This window comes from Trichomycterus rosablanca, chromosome 1 (genome assembly GCF_030014385.1).
Source record: "Trichomycterus rosablanca isolate fTriRos1 chromosome 1, fTriRos1.hap1, whole genome shotgun sequence".
Classification (NCBI taxonomy): domain Eukaryota; kingdom Metazoa; phylum Chordata; class Actinopteri; order Siluriformes; family Trichomycteridae; genus Trichomycterus; species Trichomycterus rosablanca.
In genome coordinates this window covers 15,387,408-15,404,384 of record NC_085988.1, presented here as the reverse complement: position 1 = coordinate 15,404,384, position 16,977 = coordinate 15,387,408, and the positions used below count along the sequence as shown (strand labels likewise).

At 45.2% G+C, this 16,977-nt stretch overlaps 6 non-coding genes across 6 annotated transcripts; 4 read left to right on the top strand and 2 right to left on the bottom strand.

Annotated features, from left to right (window-relative positions):
* Positions 1-9,437: 9,437 nt before the first annotated feature.
* Positions 9,438-9,519, top strand: trnas-gcu (transfer RNA serine (anticodon GCU)). Its single transcript has one exon. It is a non-coding gene; the product is annotated as a tRNA-Ser (tRNA).
* Positions 9,520-9,862: 343 nt separating this feature from the next.
* On the bottom strand, positions 9,863-9,944 carry trnas-gcu (transfer RNA serine (anticodon GCU)). Its single transcript has one exon. It is a non-coding gene; the product is annotated as a tRNA-Ser (tRNA).
* Positions 9,945-11,117: 1,173 nt separating this feature from the next.
* Positions 11,118-11,199, top strand: trnas-gcu (transfer RNA serine (anticodon GCU)). The gene has a single exon. It is a non-coding gene; the product is annotated as a tRNA-Ser (tRNA).
* Positions 11,200-13,853: 2,654 nt separating this feature from the next.
* On the top strand, positions 13,854-13,935 carry trnas-gcu (transfer RNA serine (anticodon GCU)). The gene has a single exon. It is a non-coding gene; the product is annotated as a tRNA-Ser (tRNA).
* Positions 13,936-14,192: 257 nt separating this feature from the next.
* trnas-gcu (transfer RNA serine (anticodon GCU)) lies at positions 14,193-14,274 on the bottom strand. Its single transcript has one exon. It is a non-coding gene; the product is annotated as a tRNA-Ser (tRNA).
* Positions 14,275-15,448: 1,174 nt separating this feature from the next.
* Positions 15,449-15,530, top strand: trnas-gcu (transfer RNA serine (anticodon GCU)). Its single transcript has one exon. It is a non-coding gene; the product is annotated as a tRNA-Ser (tRNA).
* The last annotated feature ends 1,447 nt before the right edge of the window (positions 15,531-16,977 follow it).

The following is a 16,977-nucleotide window of genomic DNA, read 5'->3' as shown; positions in this document are numbered from 1 at the left end:
ATTTCTCTCCAGAGAAGCTACCCAGATTCTGATGCAATCACTTGTAATCTCTCGGTTGGACTACTGCAACTCCCTCCTGGCAGGAGCTCCCATGGCCACTATTAAACCCTTACAGCTCATTCAAAATGCAGCTGCATGTCTGGTGTTTAACCAACCTAAACACTGCCACATCACCCCACTGCTACGTTCTCTTCACTGGCTTCCTGTAGCTGCACGCATTCAGTTTAAAACACTGACGCTCGCCTACAAAGCCAAAAATGGACCAGCCCCAAGCTACCTTCGGGGTCTAATCAAACCCCGCTCTGTACCACGCAACCTCTGAGCCTCTAGTCTAGCTCGACTTGAGCCTCCATCCAGGACTAAAGGAAGACAAGCATCAAGGCTGTTCTCTGTTCTAGCGCCCAAATGGTGGAACGAACTTCCTCTGTCTGTCCGAACATCTGAGTCTCTTGCTGTCTTTAAAAAACGATTAAAAACCCACCTTTTTACTAAACACTTAGGCTGATTTGTACTTATTTACTAACACTTTATTCCAATCTTTTCCATAAAAAAAAAAAAAAAAGGCACTTTGGTTCTAACAGGTTTTAGCAGAGTTGTGTTCTTTGACTGTTGTCTATCTAAACTTAAGGAATGAAATGTTCACTATGGAAGCACTTCTGTAAGTCGCTCTGGATAAGAGCGTCTGCTAAATGCTAAAAATGTAAATGTAAATGAAAATGTTGATTTCGGAAAATTCAAATACGAGCCGTTTTTTTTAAATTTCTGCTTGTTTGTTATTTGATTTTTGATCTTAAAATGAAAAACGATTAACGCCCTGTTTTCCCGTTTTTCAATATTGGTTTTTGAAACAATAAACGAAAAACGGCTAGTTTTCTTCATCTTTGGGATTTGAATTAAAAAAGGAATGACCAAAGGTACACGGACCGTTCCGATAGCACCAGAACACAGACGGTTCCTATGGTGTGCAATTAAAGGCCGGGTGTTCCAGTTCAAAGTTTTACCCTTCAGGTTATCTCTGGCACCAAGAACATTTTCTACGTGCTCTGGCACCCCTCATGAAGCAAGGATTAAAAATCCTCCCTTATCTAGACGATTGGCTTGTGTGTGCCCCCTCAAGAACACAGGCACTTGCGGACACACAGCGGCTGCTGAGTCACATCCAGGCACTCGGCCTGGCAGTAAATTGGGAGAAGAGCATCTTCCCAGTCCAGAAGATCCAGTTTGTTGGCATGTTGCTAGACTCCCTGTCAATGACAGCCTCGCTTCCCAGAACCCACACACGAGCAATCCTGTCTCGTGTGCGCCGCCTGAAACTCGGCATGAGAGTGTCGTCCTTAAGGCTACTGCACCTCCAGGGCCTCCTTACGGGGGCTGCACAGGTTATTACGTTGGGAAAACTACACATGAGGCCTTTTCAAATATGGCTCACTTCTCTCAAATTGGATCCGGTACGCCACAGGCGTGTGTTGATCCGTGTTTCAGAAGAGTGTCTGTTCTGTTTACATATGTTATATGTTCTTAAATAACTTTAAAAAAGGAAAATAACTTGAAGTGTTTGTTTACATTACTTTTGCACTGTTTTATAAGATTTCATGTTAATAGCGGAACCTTCGTTTTGACGCACACGGAGGTAAAAAGGTGTTGCACAACAGTAGTTCTGAATGTAAAAGAGAAAGCGTGGTCGCTACTTTTATATAAGTTTATATTACTTTCAACTGGTTCGATCTGTCGTATTAACCCTTCAGAAAGCAATGACTGTAAGTATTAAGTGATACTGATATGTTTGTGACTTGAATATGATGTAATTTGATGACCGTTTACGATCGCGGCAACTCTTTGATGTTATCCGATCAGGCGCGTTTGTATTGCTGCTATTACTGAGTTTATGGAATGTATTTTGAGCCTTTTTTCTATTTTCTCTTGTATTTGTAGTTTCACTCTGATTTGAGTCAATAAAGGAACAAGCACGTTCATCTTCCTGGCTCTTAAAACGAGTTTGGCTGGCTGTTTAATCTATGTTAACGCTTCGGAAGCATAACACGTAGAGAGATCAGTACAGTGAAAAGTCATACAGTCAGAACGATTCATACGACAGATATGGAGAACTGTTCAGTAGAAAATGCACCATCAGTGTCCGGATCTAGGCACACATCTGCTTCCAGGTACTCAGTAGCTGGTGCGGCTGCAAGAGCCAGAGCTGTAGCTGAAGCCGCGCGCGCCAGAGCTGCATTTGCACAGCAAGAGTTAGAAATAAAGAAGCAGAAAGCTAGATTGGATCTGGAAAAGGCTTCATTGGAAGCGAGCTTGCAAGCCCTTGAACTTGAAAAAGCAGCGGCTGCTGCCAATGCAGAGGCTGAAGTGTTAGAGGCGGCAGCAGAAATGGAGTGTGAGGACATGCTTAGTCCAAGGAGTGGCGTCACACCTCTGGAGGTACAGCAGCGGACGGAGACGTACGTGGAACAACAGGCACAGGTCAGCTTCAACCCCGATGCCCCCCCTCCAGACACAAATCCTCTACATATCAAAGAGTCACCAGCGTCAAGAAAAGCCTCTGTGGTAAGCCATACATCCCCCCACGATGCCCGATCTGTTCATTCGAACACACGACAAAGTAAGTGCCTACCCGCATCGGAGAATCAGCCACATTCACCTCGGCTTCCCACTCCGCACTCTCACTGTCCATCTAGAGCTCGTCAGCAGCAAGGTTGCTCCCCATGTAAGTACGAAAGCTACCTAAAGCACTCACCTAGGAATAACACGCAGAGCCCTCCTGTCACTCAGGCCTCTGATATGCTAGACTTTGCTAAATATCTGGCTCGCAGGGAATTAGTAACCACTGGGCTATATCAATTTGACGATCGGCCCGAAAGTTTTAGAGCGTGGCAATCCTCCTTTTTTAACGCGACACAGGACCTAGAGTTAACAGCCAGCGAAGAGCTAGACCTGCTTATTAAATGGCTTGGAAAAGAGTCCTCAGACCACGTTAAGAGAATCCGAGCAGCTTATGTCACTGATCCCGAAACTGCATTGTATTCATCTTGGACAAGACTTCAAGAGTGCTATGCCACCCCTGAAGTGATAGAGAGCGCTCTATTTAAGCGGCTGGACAGTTTCCCTCGCCTCAGTTCTAAAGAAAACATTAAGCTGAGAGAACTAGGTGACCTGCTCATGGAGCTACTCCTAGCAAAAACAGACGGGTACTTACCTGGCCTCAGCTACCTCGATACACCACGAGGCATCAATCCCATTGTCGAAAAATTGCCACAGAACCTACAGGAGAAATGGCTTTCTACTGGTTCCAGATATAAAGAATATCACAAAGTCTGCTTTCCCCCTTTCTCTTTCTTCGCTGACTTCGTCCGAGGTGAAGCAAAGGCCAGGAATGACCCCAGCTTTATCCTGACCAACAACAACTACGGTCACCATCGCAACGAGAGAGCTGCAGGGAGACACGAGGGTGCGAGGACTGCCATATCTGTCCACAAGACCGACTTGGCAGCAAAAGCTGATGAATGTGAAAAAGAGAATGAGGTAAATGAACCAGCTAAGTTCTGTCCACTTCATAACAAGCCACATCCTCTGGAAAAATGTAGAGGTTTTAAAATGAAGCCGCTCAGGGAACGTAAAAGGTTATTAAAAGAACACCGAAGGTGTTTCAGGTGCTGCTCTGCTGTTCACATGGCAAAGGAATGTCCAGTGAAACTGAAATGCAACGAGTGTGAAAGTGAGGAACACGGCACAGCCATGCATCCAGACACTACCCTGCCACCAGCAACGTCTTATGTGCCAGAGCCACACATGGAACGGCAACACAGCTGTCCTTCAGAAGTAACGTCAAGGTGTACAGAGGTCTGCGGAGATAGCCTCCCAGCTCGATCCTGTGCGAAAATATGCTTGGTGCGAGTTTACCCACGAGGCGAAAGAGAACGTGCTGTGAAGATGTACGCCATCATTGACGACCAGAGTAACCGCTCGCTGGCCAGGTCTGAGTTTTTCCAGTTCTTTGGCATCCATGGTAGCCCTGCTCCTTATCTGATGAGGACCTGCGCTGGCACCACTGAAATGGCTGGGAGGAAAGCAGTCGGTTTCCAGATAGAAGCAGTTAATGACCCAGTGTGTCTGGAGTTGCCTCCACTTATTGAGTGTAATGAGATCATGAGCAACAGGTCTGAAATTCCTTCACCAGAGGTCGCTCTTTCCCACGCTCACCTGAGACCAGTGGCTCCTCATATCCCAAAGCTTGATCCTGAAGCACAGATTCTCATTTTATTAGGGAGAGACATTATCCGTGTACATAAAGTGAGACAACAGATTAATGGCCCTAACAATGCACCTTTTGCCCAGCGCTTAGATTTGGGGTGGGTCATGTTGGGGAAGTTTGCATTAACAGTGCCCACAAGCCCACTGTTGCTGTCTTCAAGACGAATGTCCTGCAGAACGGGCGTCCATCTTACCTGACACCGTGTCAAAATCACATCCACGTCAAAGAGAAGGCAAGCCACGGCGGGGAGCCAAGACATGACCTCTCCAACCAGTCTCCCATTAGTGTGCGTCCCGAAGACAAACTTGGATATAATGTGTTCATGAGAACAGCAAATGACAATAAACCCGCTTTGTCTTTTGAAGATGAGGCATTTATGAAAACAATGCACACAGAGTTCAACAGAGATCAACAAAACGACTGGATTGCCCCACTGCCATTTAGATCACCCAGGCCACGCCTCCCAAATAACCGTGCTCAGGCCCTCTCTCATCTCCACTCCTTGCGGCGCACTTTGAGCAAGAATCCTGAAATGAAAGAACAGTTCATCAGCTTCATGGAGAAACTCTTTGAAAACAGACATGCGGAAGATGCTGCCCCCCTTCATGAGAATGCAGAACGCTGGTACTTACCCATTTTCGGGGTGTACCACCCGCAAAAGCCGGGCCAGATTAGAGTTGTGTTCGACTCGAGTGCACAAGAAAACGGCCTCTCTCTCAACAGTGTCCTGCTTTCTGGTCCTGATTTGAACAACTCCCTTCTCGGAGTACTGCTCAGATTCAGAAAAGAGCTCATTGCGCTGACGGCGGACATCCAGCAAATGTTTTATTGCTTCTTAGTGAGAGAAGACCACAGAGACTATTTAAGATTTCTCTGGCACAAAGATAATGACCTGACAAAGGAGGTAGCAGAGTACAGAATGCGAGTGCACGTGTTTGGAAATAGCCCATCACCTGCGGTGGCTATATATGGACTTCGGAGAGCAGCTCTAAAGGGCGAAAAAAGGTACAGAGCTGACTCGCGTTACTTTGTGGAGAGACACTTTTATGTAGACGATGGGCTCATCTCGCTGCCCTCTGAATCTGAAGCCATTGATCTACTCAAGCGCACTCAAGCATCACTCGCGGAGTCAAACCTCAAACTGCATAAGATTGCCTCAAACAGTGTCGCTGTAATGCAAGCCTTCCCACCCGAAGACCTGGCTGCAGGCTTGAAAGACTTAGGCCTGGATGACGAAGCACTACCAGTACAAAGAAGCCTGGGTTTGTGCTGGGACATTGACTCGTTCACGTTCAAGGTTGCCATCAGCGAAAAACCGTTCACCCGCCGTGGAGTCCTATCCACAGTTAACAGTCTTTTCGACCCGCTGGGTTTTGCTGCACCAGTGACTATACGGGGACGTGCACTGCTGCGAGAACTCTGCACAGAGGCCCAAGAATGGGACGCTGAACTTCCTGCGGACCAGCTTAACAAGTGGGAAACATGGAAAAAGTCGCTACAAGATCTGAGCACCCTTCATATACCACGCACATACACCCAACAGTCCTTCTCTAACGCCACATACACTGAACTGTGTCTCTTTTCAGATGCTTCTAGCTGGGCCATAGGTGCGGTGGCTTACCTGAGACTCGTAACAACAAATGGGCAATGTAGAGTGGGTTTTGTGCTCGGAAAAGCTAAGCTTGCTCCTCAACCAGAACCAACCATCCCTCGCCTTGAGCTGTGTGGTGCCGTGCTAGCAGTGGAAATGGCCGAACTGATCCTGGAGGAGCTCGACCATAAGCCAGATGCTGTGAAGTTTTTCTGTGACAGCAAAGTGGTTCTGGGGTATATATACAACTAGTCTAAGCGGTTCTTTGTGTATGTGCACAACCGTGTTCACCGCATACGACAAACCACCTCTCCTCAGCAGTGGCACTACATACCTACAGATCAAAATCCAGCTGATCTGGCCACTAGGTCAGTGCCTGCATCACAACTCACCACCACCATGTGGTTTACGGGACCAGAGTTCCTCTACAAACCACATCAGCCTGAGACGCATGAGTCCTTCCAGTTAGTGGATCCCGAAAACGACACAGATGTGAGGCCTCAGCTGACCACACTCGCAACGAACCTCAGTGAAGGTAAACTCACCTCAGAGCGATTCCAGCGCTTTTCCACTTTGGAGTCCCTACTGAGAGCTGTTTCTTTCTTAATCCACCAAGCCACTTCATTCAAGTCAGACTGTTTGAATGCATGTAAAGGATGGCACCTGTGCAAAAAACCGCACACTCCAGAAGAGCTGGATGCTGCCAGGCGAGTCATACTTAGGTCTGTACAGAGGGATGCCTATCCAGAAGAGTATGCAGCGCTACAAGGAAATAGAATGATTTCAAAGTCAAGTGCTATCCTGAATCTTGATCCTGTCATGTGCGATGGTCTTCTGCAGGTTGGTGGACGTCTAAGACACGCAACTGTTGAGCCTGAGGTGAGAAATCCAATCATTCTCCCAAAATGCCACGTTACAAAATTAATGGTGAGCCATTACCACACAAAGGTGCAGCATCAAGGGCGGCACTTTACAGAGGGGGCTGTGAGGGCTGCCGGCCTGTGGGTTGTTGCAGGCAAGAGGCTAATAGGCTCAGTCATCCACCACTGCGTCACCTGTCGCAAGCTGAGGGGGAAGCTTGAGGTTCAGAAGATGGCTGACCTCCCCCCGGAACGTCTGAGCTCATCTCCACCATTCACGTTCGTAGGATTGAATGTGTTTGGCCCCTGGAACATAGTCACCCAACGCACCAGAGGAAGCATAGCCCATAGTAAGCGGTGGGCTATTCTCTTCACATGCATGAGCACCAGGGCAGTGCATATAGAGCTTATTGAAAGCATGGACTCACCCAGCTGCATCAATGCCTTGAGAAGATTTTTCGCTCTGAGGGGGTCAGCAAAGCAGCTGAGATCAGATCGAGGTACTAACTTTGTCGGGGCCAGCGCTGAACTGGGCATGAAACCAGATGACCCAAAACAAGTCAGCACTTTAAAGTACCTACATGACAACGGCTGCACATGGGAGTTCAACCCGCCGCATGCCTCTCACATGGGGGGCGTGTGGGAGCGCATGATTGGCGTAGCCCGCAGAATACTTGACTCCATGCTCCTACAAAGAAAGCAAAGGGACCTGACTCATGAAGTGCTATGTACTTTGATGGCAGAGGTGTGTGCCATAATTAATGCGAGGCCATTAGTTCCAATTTCTACCGACCCCTCGTCATCAGTGTTGCTGACTCCTGCTATGCTGATAACTCAAAAGCCGGGGGTGTCTGCTCCAGCCGGCACTTTCAATGAAAAGGATCTGTTCAAGTGTCAGTGGAGACAAGTGCAGGCTCTGGCAAATGAGTTCTGGACACGATGGAGAAAAGAATACCTCCACACTCTTCAGCCAAGGCGCAAATGGCGCACAGCAACACGAAATCTTCAGGTAGGGGACGTTGTGTTGCTTAAAGAGACCCAGTCTCCCCGTAATGAGTGGCCTATGGGTCTGATCACTGCCACCTTTCCAGGCAGAGATGGTTAGGTCAGAAAGACTAAAATAAAGACTGCTTCACGAGGAAAAGTAAAGACTTTTTTCAGACCTATTACAGACGTTGTTCTACTCTTGCCTAAAGAAGGCCAAAGGTCAAGTGCGGACTGTTAAACCTTAAGTGGAACCTTCGTTTTGACGCACACGGAGGTAAAAAGGTGTTGCACAACAGTAGTTCTGAATGTAAAAGAGAAAGCGTGGTCGCTACTTTTATATAAGTTTATATTACTTTCAACTGGTTCGATCTGTCGTATTAACCCTTCAGAAAGCAATGACTGTAAGTATTAAGTGATACTGATATGTTTGTGACTTGAATATGATGTAATTTGATGACCGTTTACGATCGCGGCAACTCTTTGATGTTATCCGATCAGGCGCGTTTGTATTGCTGCTATTACTGAGTTTATGGAATGTATTTTGAGCCTTTTTTCTATTTTCTCTTGTATTTGTAGTTTCACTCTGATTTGAGTCAATAAAGGAACAAGCACGTTCATCTTCCTGGCTCTTAAAACGAGTTTGGCTGGCTGTTTAATCTATGTTAACGCTTCGGAAGCATAACACGTAGAGAGATCAGTACAGTGTCTGAAAGCTCTCAAACCATGGCGCTCTACAAAGTTCATCTTGTCAGGGGTGAACACGGGGCAAATACCCACACGCAGGTGACGACAGATGCGTCGGCTTAGGTTCAGGGCACTTGGTCAGCGAACCAAGCTCGGGAACACATCAACTTTCAAGAGCTATGTGCTGTGAAACTTGCCTTGAAATTCTTTCTTCCTAGTTTGCACAGCAGACATGTGTTGGTACGCACAGACAACCTGAGCACAGTTTATCACATAAACCATTATGGTGGCACCAGGTCCCAAGCTCTCTTGAATATGGCAAAGGAGCTGTGGACATGGGCGCATCCAAAGTTCCTTTCTCTGCAGGCTGTTCACCTAGCAGGGGCGGCCAACAGGACAGTGGATGCCCTCTCAAGGCAGCCTCTGAGCCCCAGTCATTAGAGACTTCACCCAGAGATGGTTCATCTAATATGGGAGAAGTCTGGCCAGGCACGGGTGGATCTGTTCGCTTCATCGGACACAACTCAAAAAGCTCATGTCTGAGCAAAAGTCAGAACAACAGGAGACGCGTCGTTACGTTATTATTACTTTTTTAACACTTGTGCTTGATTTACACTCTCTATATATTAAGTAAATACGTGCATGTCAGTGCACTCCCTGTTTTCCCGTTTTTCAATATTGGTTTTGAAACGATAAAAGAAAAACGGCTCGTTTTCTTGTTTTTCAACTTTGGGATTTGAAGTGAAAAACAAATGACCAAAGGTACACGGACCTGGAATGTACCAGAGGACACATCTCTAACATGAACAGCAAAGTCACAGTGCAAAAATACGTGTTACGTATACGTTTTAGAAAACTTTTTTTTTACCGATCTGTATGGCATTAACATTATTTAAAAAAAACGGCTGTATTAAATAACCTGTTTCTATTTGGTGTTACAGTTGTGTTTTCTTCTGGTGAGTGGTGCCAATATTTTGCACAGAGCTGAAAGCAAGAGTTTCAGGGGTATTGTTCAATGGTCTGTTTAAAGGTCTGGTCTGGTTTGGCTGGACGGGAAGAGGTGGCCGAGTGGTTAAGGTGATGGACTGCTAATCCATTGTGCTCTGCACGCGTGGGTTCGAATCCCATCCTCGTCGACAACAACACCTTTAAACATTGAACAAATCCCTTGAAACTCTTGCTTTCAGCTCTGTGCAAAATATTGACACCACTCACCAGAAAAAAAACACGACTCTGTAACACCAAATAGAAATAGGAATCCTCCTCTGATCTGATTGCAGGTGTTTCCTTTTGTAATTGAGTGTGGCAGAAGGCTCTTCAGAAGGCTGGATTGGCCTGAAAACAGGTTAGAATGAGTAACACAAACGTACTGATTTGCTACCTATTCACCTGTTTGTTCTTCCTCATATGGTCAATAGGCGGCGATATTTTCAAAGCAAACCGAGTTAATTCAAGAGAGCTTTTAAAAGTGGTTTAGTTCGACGAGGATGGGATTCGAACCCACGCGTGCAGAGCACAATGGATTAGCAGTCCATCGCCTTAACCACTCGGCCACCTCGTCTGGTCATGGCCAGTGGAATGCTTTTCTGGTCCAATTGCAGATGTGTCATTTGGGGTGGAAAGAGCCAGCACAGACGTTTTAAATTGCTACTCTTACAGCCGTTTGCTTTTCCACACATGGTCAAGAGGCTGCAATGTTTTCAAAGCAGACTGAGGACATTTGAGTGCGCTTTTAAAAGTGCTTTCACCTCAAAGAGCACAATGGATTAGCAGTCCATCACCTTTTTTAAGATTTGTAAAAGACTAAAGAGCAGAGAGCTCATTTTATTTTAGTTCTCTTTAAAACCGGCTGTCAACAAATAATGCACTAATGCAGCGTGCCCACACATTCTGGTAAATATCCAGATATTTCTTAAATGGGAGCGTGTGTGAGTAGTACCAATATGCTTTAAAGGTGAGAGCTTAATTATCAAACCTGAAAGTAAGAGCATCAGAGTTTAGCTTGATGTTAAAAGGGCTGAACTTCAACGAGGATGGGATTTGAACCTACACGTGCAGAGCACAACTCGGCCACCTCGTCTGGTCAAGCTAGGAGGAATGCTCCTCTAAACTATTTCCTTTTGTAATCGAGTGTGGCAGAAGGCTGGATTGAAAACAGGTGAAAATAGGTAACACAGACGTACTGAATTGCTTCTCCTCACGCCTGTTTGTTCTTCCTCGTGTAGTCAATAGGCAGCGATGTTTTAAAAAGCAAACGGAGGTCATTCAAGAGAGCTTTTAAAAGTGCTTGTACTTCGATGGGATATGAACCCTCGCGTGCAGAGCACAATGGATTAGCAGTCCATCACCTTAACCACTCGGCCACCTCATCTCATACTGTATGGTGAAATACGTTTCTGGGCCGATCGGTCAGATTGATCAACCCAGGCAGCTTGTGTCTTTGTGTGTTTATTCTTGCACTGTGACTTCGCCGTTCATGTTAGAGATGCTCTTAAAAAATCACAAGGGATTCAGGATTTTGTAGATTTGTAAAAGACTGAAGTGCAGAAAGTTCCAGAGTACCATTTTATTTGAGTTCTCTTTAAAACTGTATTTAATGATGCACTAATGCAGCATGCGAGCACATTCTGGTAAATACCCAAATACTTCTTAAAAGGGAGCGTAGCTGTTCAAGCCACCTGGGTTGATCAATCTGACCAATCGGCCCAGAAACACATATTACCAAGCAGGCTGAGACGAGGTGGCCGAGTGGTTAAGGCGATGGACTGCTAATCCATTGTGCTCTGCACCCATGGGTTCGAATCCCATCCTCGTCGAAGCAAAAGCACTTTTTAAAGCTCTCTCAAATGTCCTCAGACTTTGAAATTGATAACATTGCAGCCTATGGACCATGTGTGGAAAAGCAAACGGCCGTACGAGTAGCAATTTAGGATGTCTGTGTTGCCTCTTTCCACCTGATTTCAGGCCAATCCAGCCCTCTGAAGCGCCTTCTGCCACGCGCAAATACAAATGACGCATCTGCAATCGGACCAGGAGCATTCCTGCCGGCTCTCGTGCGTTTCTGGTCTGACTGATCAACACGTTAGCTTGAACTTCTGCTCTATTTGCATCTGATTGCTTATGTAATCAAAGGTGATCTGACACATCAGCCAAGGACGAGGTGGCCGAGTGGTTAAGGTGGTGTACTGTTAATCCATTGTGCTCTACATGCGTGTATTCGAATCCCGTCCTCGTCTAAAACAACAACTTTTAGTCTTTTGATGCATGCTCAATAAACCAGCTACACAAATCCACAAAGTGGAAACCTTTAAACCATGGGAGGTAACTAATCCGTATGTCATTAACATCATATTAAAAGAACTGCTGTATAAGATGAACTGTTTTTTTCTTGTTAGTAGCGCCAATATTTTGCACAGAGCTGAAAGCAAGAATTTCAGGGGGTTTTGTTCAATGTTTAAAAGTTTGCAGATAGAGCAAATATCTGCACGTCAAATATACAAACACAAAAGTCAGAACAACAGGAGACGCGTCGTTACGTTATTATTACTTTTTTAACACTTGTGCTTGACTTACACTCTCTATATATTAAGTAAATACGTGCACGTCAGCGCATGCACGCACTCGTGTGTTTATTTCCAGTTGAACTGATAGAAAATGTTGATTTTGGAAAATTCAAATACGAGCCGTTTTTTTAATTTCTGCTTGTTTGTTATTTGATTTTTGATCTCAAAATGAAAAACGATTAACGCCCTGTTTTCCCGTTTTTCAATATTGGTTTTTGAAACGATAAACGAAAAACGGCTCGTTTTCTTTAACTTTGGGATTTGAATTAAAAAAGGAATGACCAAAGGTACATGGACCGTTCCGATAGCACCAGAACACAGACGGTTCCTACGGTGTGCAATTAAAGGCCGGGTGTTCCAGTTCAAAGTTTTACCCTTCAGGTTATCTCTGGCACCAACAACATTTTCTAAGTGCATGCAGGCAGCTCTGGCACCCCTCATGGAGCAAGGATTAAAAATCCTCCCTTATCTAGACGATTGGCTTGTGTGTGCCCCCTCAAGAACACAGGCACTTGCGGACACACAGCGGCTGCTGAGTCACATCCAGGCACTCGGCCTGGCAGTAAATTGGGAGAAGAGCATCTTCCCAGTCCAGAAGATCCAGTTTGTTGGCATGTTGCTAGACTCCCTGTCAATGACAGCCTCGCTTTCCAGAACCCACACACGAGCAATCCTGTCTCGTGTGCGCCGCCAGAAACTCGGCATGAGAGTGTCATCCTTAAGGCTACTGCACCTCCAGGGCCTCCTTACGGGGGCTGCACAGGTTATTACGTTGGGAAAACTACACATGAGGCCTTTTCAAATATGGCTCACTTCTCTCAAATTGGATCCGGTACGCCACAGGCGTGTGTTGATCCATGTTTCAGAAGAGTGTCTGAAAGCTCTCAAACCATGGCGCTCTACAAAGTTCATCTTGTCAGGGGTGAACACGGGGCAAATACCCACACGCAGGTGACGACAGATGCGTCGGCTTAGGTTCAGGGCACTTGGTCAGCGAACCAAGCTCGGGAACACATCAACTTTCAAGAGCTATGTGCTGTGAAACTTGCCTTGAAATTCTTTCTTCCTAGTTTGCACAGCAGACATGTGTTGGTACGCACAGACAACCTGAGCACAGTTTATCACATAAACCATTATGGTGGCACCAGGTCCCAAGCTCTCTTGAATATGGCAAAGGAGCTGTGGACATGGGCGCATGCAAAGTTCCTTTCTCTGCAGGCTGTTCACCTAGCAGGGGCGGCCAACAGGACAGTGGACGCCCTCTCAAGGCAGCCTCTGAGCCCCAGTCATTAGAGACTTCACCCAGAGATGGTTCATCTAATATGGGAGAAGTCTGGCCAGGCACGGGTGGATCTGTTCGCTTCATCGGACACAACTCAAAAAGCTCATGTCTGAGCAAAAGTCAGAACAACAGGAGACGCGTCGTTACGTTATTATTACTTTTTTAACACTTGTGCTTGATTTACACTCTCTATATATTAAGTAAATACGTGCATGTCAGTGCACTCCCTGTTTTCCCGTTTTTCAATATTGGTTTTGAAACGATAAAAGAAAAACGGCTCGTTTTCTTGTTTTTCAACTTTGGGATTTGAAGTGAAAAACAAATGACCAAAGGTACACGGACCTGGAATGTACCAGAGGACACATCTCTAACATGAACAGCAAAGTCACAGTGCAAAAATAAAAACACAAAGACACGTTTTAGAAAACTTTTTTTTTACCGATCTGTATTGCATTAACATTATTTTAAAAGAACGGCTGTATTAAATGACCTGTTTCTATTTGGTGTTACAGTTGTGTTTTCTTCTGGTGAGTGGTGCCAATATTTTGCACAGAGCTGAAAGCAAGAGTTTCAGGGGTATTGTTCAATGGTCTGTTTAAAGGTCTGGTCTGGTTTGGCCGGATGGGACGAGGTGGCCGAGTGGTTAAGGTGATGGACTGCTAATCCATTGTGCTCTGCACGCGTGGGTTCGAATCCCATCCTCGTCGACAACAACACCTTTAAACATTGAACAAATCCCTTGAAACTCTTGCTTTCAGCTCTGTGCAAAATATTGGCACCACTCACCAGAAAAAAAACACGACTCTGTAACACCAAATAGAAATAGGAATCCTCCTCTGATCTGAGCGCAGGTGTTTTTTTTTGTAATTGAGTGTGGCAGAAGGCTCTTCAGAAGGCTGGATCGGCCTGAAAACAGGTGAAAATGGTAACACAAACGTACTGAGCTTTTAAAAGTGCTTTAGTTCGACGAGGATGGGATTCGAACCCACGCGTGCAGAGCACAATGGATTAGCAGTCCATCGCCTTAACCACTCGGCCACCTCGTCTGGTCATGTCCAGTGGAATGCTTTTCTGGTCCAATTGCAGATGTGTCATTTGGGGTGGAGAGAGCCAACACAGACGTTTTAAATTGCTACTCTTACAGCCGTTTGCTTTTCCACACATGGTCAAGAGGCTGCAATGTTTTCAAAGCAGACTGAGGACATTTGAGTGCGCTTTTAAAAGTGCTTTCACCTCGAAGAGCACAATGGATTAGCAGTCCATCACCTTTTTTAAGATTTGTAAAAGACTAAAGAGCAGAGAGCTCATTTTATTTTAGTTCTCTTTAAAACCGGCTGTCAACAAATAATGCACTAATGCAGCGTGCCCACACATTCTGGTAAATATCCAGATATTTCTTAAATGGGAGCGTGTGTGAGTAGTACCAATATGATTTAAAGGTGAGAGCTTAATTATCAAACCTGAAAGCAAGTGCGTCAGAGTTTAGCTTGATGTTAAAAGGGCTGAACTTCAACGAGGATGGGATTTGAACCTACACGTGCAGAGCACAACTCGGCCACCTCGTCTGGTCAAGCTAGGAGGAATGCTCCTCTAAACTATTTCCTTTTGTAATCGAGTGTGGCAGAAGGCTGGATTGAAAACAGGTGAAAATAGGTAACACAGACGTACTGAATTGCTTCTCCTCACGCCTGTTTGTTCTTCCTCGTGTAGTCAATAGGCGGCGATGTTTTAAAAAGCAAACGGAGGTCATTCAAGAGAGCTTTTAAAAGTGCTTGTACTTCGATGGGATATGAACCCTCGCGTGCAGAGCACAATGGATTAGCAGTCCATCACCTTAACCACTCAGCCACCTCATCTCATACTGAATGGTGAAATACGTTTCTGGGCCGATCGGTCAGATTGATCAACCCAGGCGGCTTGTGTCTTTGTGTCTTTATTCTTGCACTGTGACTTTGCCGTTCATGTTAGAGATGCTCTTAAAAAATTACAAGGGATTCAGGATTTTGTAGATTTGTAAAAGACTGAAGTGCAGAAAGTTCCAGAGTACCATTTTATTTGAGTTCTCTTTAAAACTGTCTTTAATGATGCACTAATGCAGCATGCGAGCACATTCTGGTAAATACCTAAAATACTTCTCAAAAGGGAGCGTAGCTGTTCAAGCCGCCTGGGTTGATCAATCTGACCAATCGGCCCAGAAACACATATTACCGAGCAGGCTGAGACGAGGTGGCCGAGTGGTTAAGGCGATGGACTGCTAATCCGTTGTGCTCTGCACGCATGGGTTCGAATCCCATCCTCGTCGAAGCAAAAGCACTTTTTAAAGCTCTCTCAAATGTCCTCAGTCTTTGAAATTGAAAACATTGCAGCCTATTGACCATGTGTGGAAAAGCAAACGGCCGTACGAGTAGCAATTTAGGATGTCTGTGTTGCCTCTTTCCAACTGATTTCAGGCCAATCCAGCCCTCTGAAGCGCCTTCTGCCACGCTCAAATTCAAATGACGCATCTGCAATCGGACCAGGAGCATTCCTGCCGGCTCTCGTGCGTTTCTGGTCTGACTGATCAACACGTCAGCTTGAACTGCTGAGCTATTTGCATCTGATTACTTATGTAATCAAGGGTGATCTAACACATTAGCCAAGGACGAGGTGGCCGAGTGGTTAAGGTGGTGGACTGTTAATCCATTGTGCTCTACACGCATGGATTCGAATCCCATCCTTGTCGAAAACAACAACTTTTAGGCTTTTGATGCATGCTCAATAAACCAGCTACACAAATCCACAAAGTGGAAACCTTTAAACCACGGGAGGTAACTAATCCGTATGTCATTAACATCATATTAAAAGAACTGCTGTATAAGATGAACTGTTTTTTTCTTGTTAGTAGCGCCAATATTTTGCACAGAGCTGAAAGCAAGAATTTCAGGGGGTTTTGTTCAATGTTTAAAGATTTGCAAATAGAGCAAATATCTGCACGTCAAATATACAAACACAAAAGTCAGAACAACAGGAGACACGTTGTTACGTTATTATTACTTTTTTAACACTTGTACTTGATTTACACTCTCTATATATTAAGTAAATACGCACTCGTGTGTTTATTTCCAGTTGAACTGATAGAAAATGTTGATTTTGGAAAATTCAAATACGAGCCGTTTTTTTATTTGATTTTTGATCTTAAAATGAAAAACGATTAACACCTGTTTTCTCGTTTTTCAATATTGGTTTTTGAAACGATAAACGAAAAACGGCTCGTTTTCTTCAACTTTGGGATTTGAATTAAAAAAGGAATGACCAAAGGTACACGGACCGTTCCGATAGCACCAGAACACAGACGGTTCCTACAGTGTGCAATTATAGCCCGGGTGTTCCAGTTCAAAGTTCTACCCTTCGGGTTATTTCTGAAAACCCTTCAGAGATAACGTCACACCTTGATGCTCTGAACAGAGACCAGACTGTCAGATTGGTAAAATCTTCAGATAATACTGCAGGACCAGAGAGACCCTGCCATCAGAGGCCAAAGTCCTGCCCGTTATTAAAGAAGGACAGTACTTGTAATGCTGCAGGGGCTTCTGCCAGCCAAACACCTGAAAACCCAACTGGTGAGTAAAAGTTTGACATGAGGTTCTGTTTAAAATTTATTGTCAAATTTCATGTAGTTTCATTTTAACATTCATTCTTTGATTCTTTGATTTAAAGGCAAGAAACAAAAGAAGAAGAAAAGTGTTCGTTCTTTATTCATGATGGCCTGG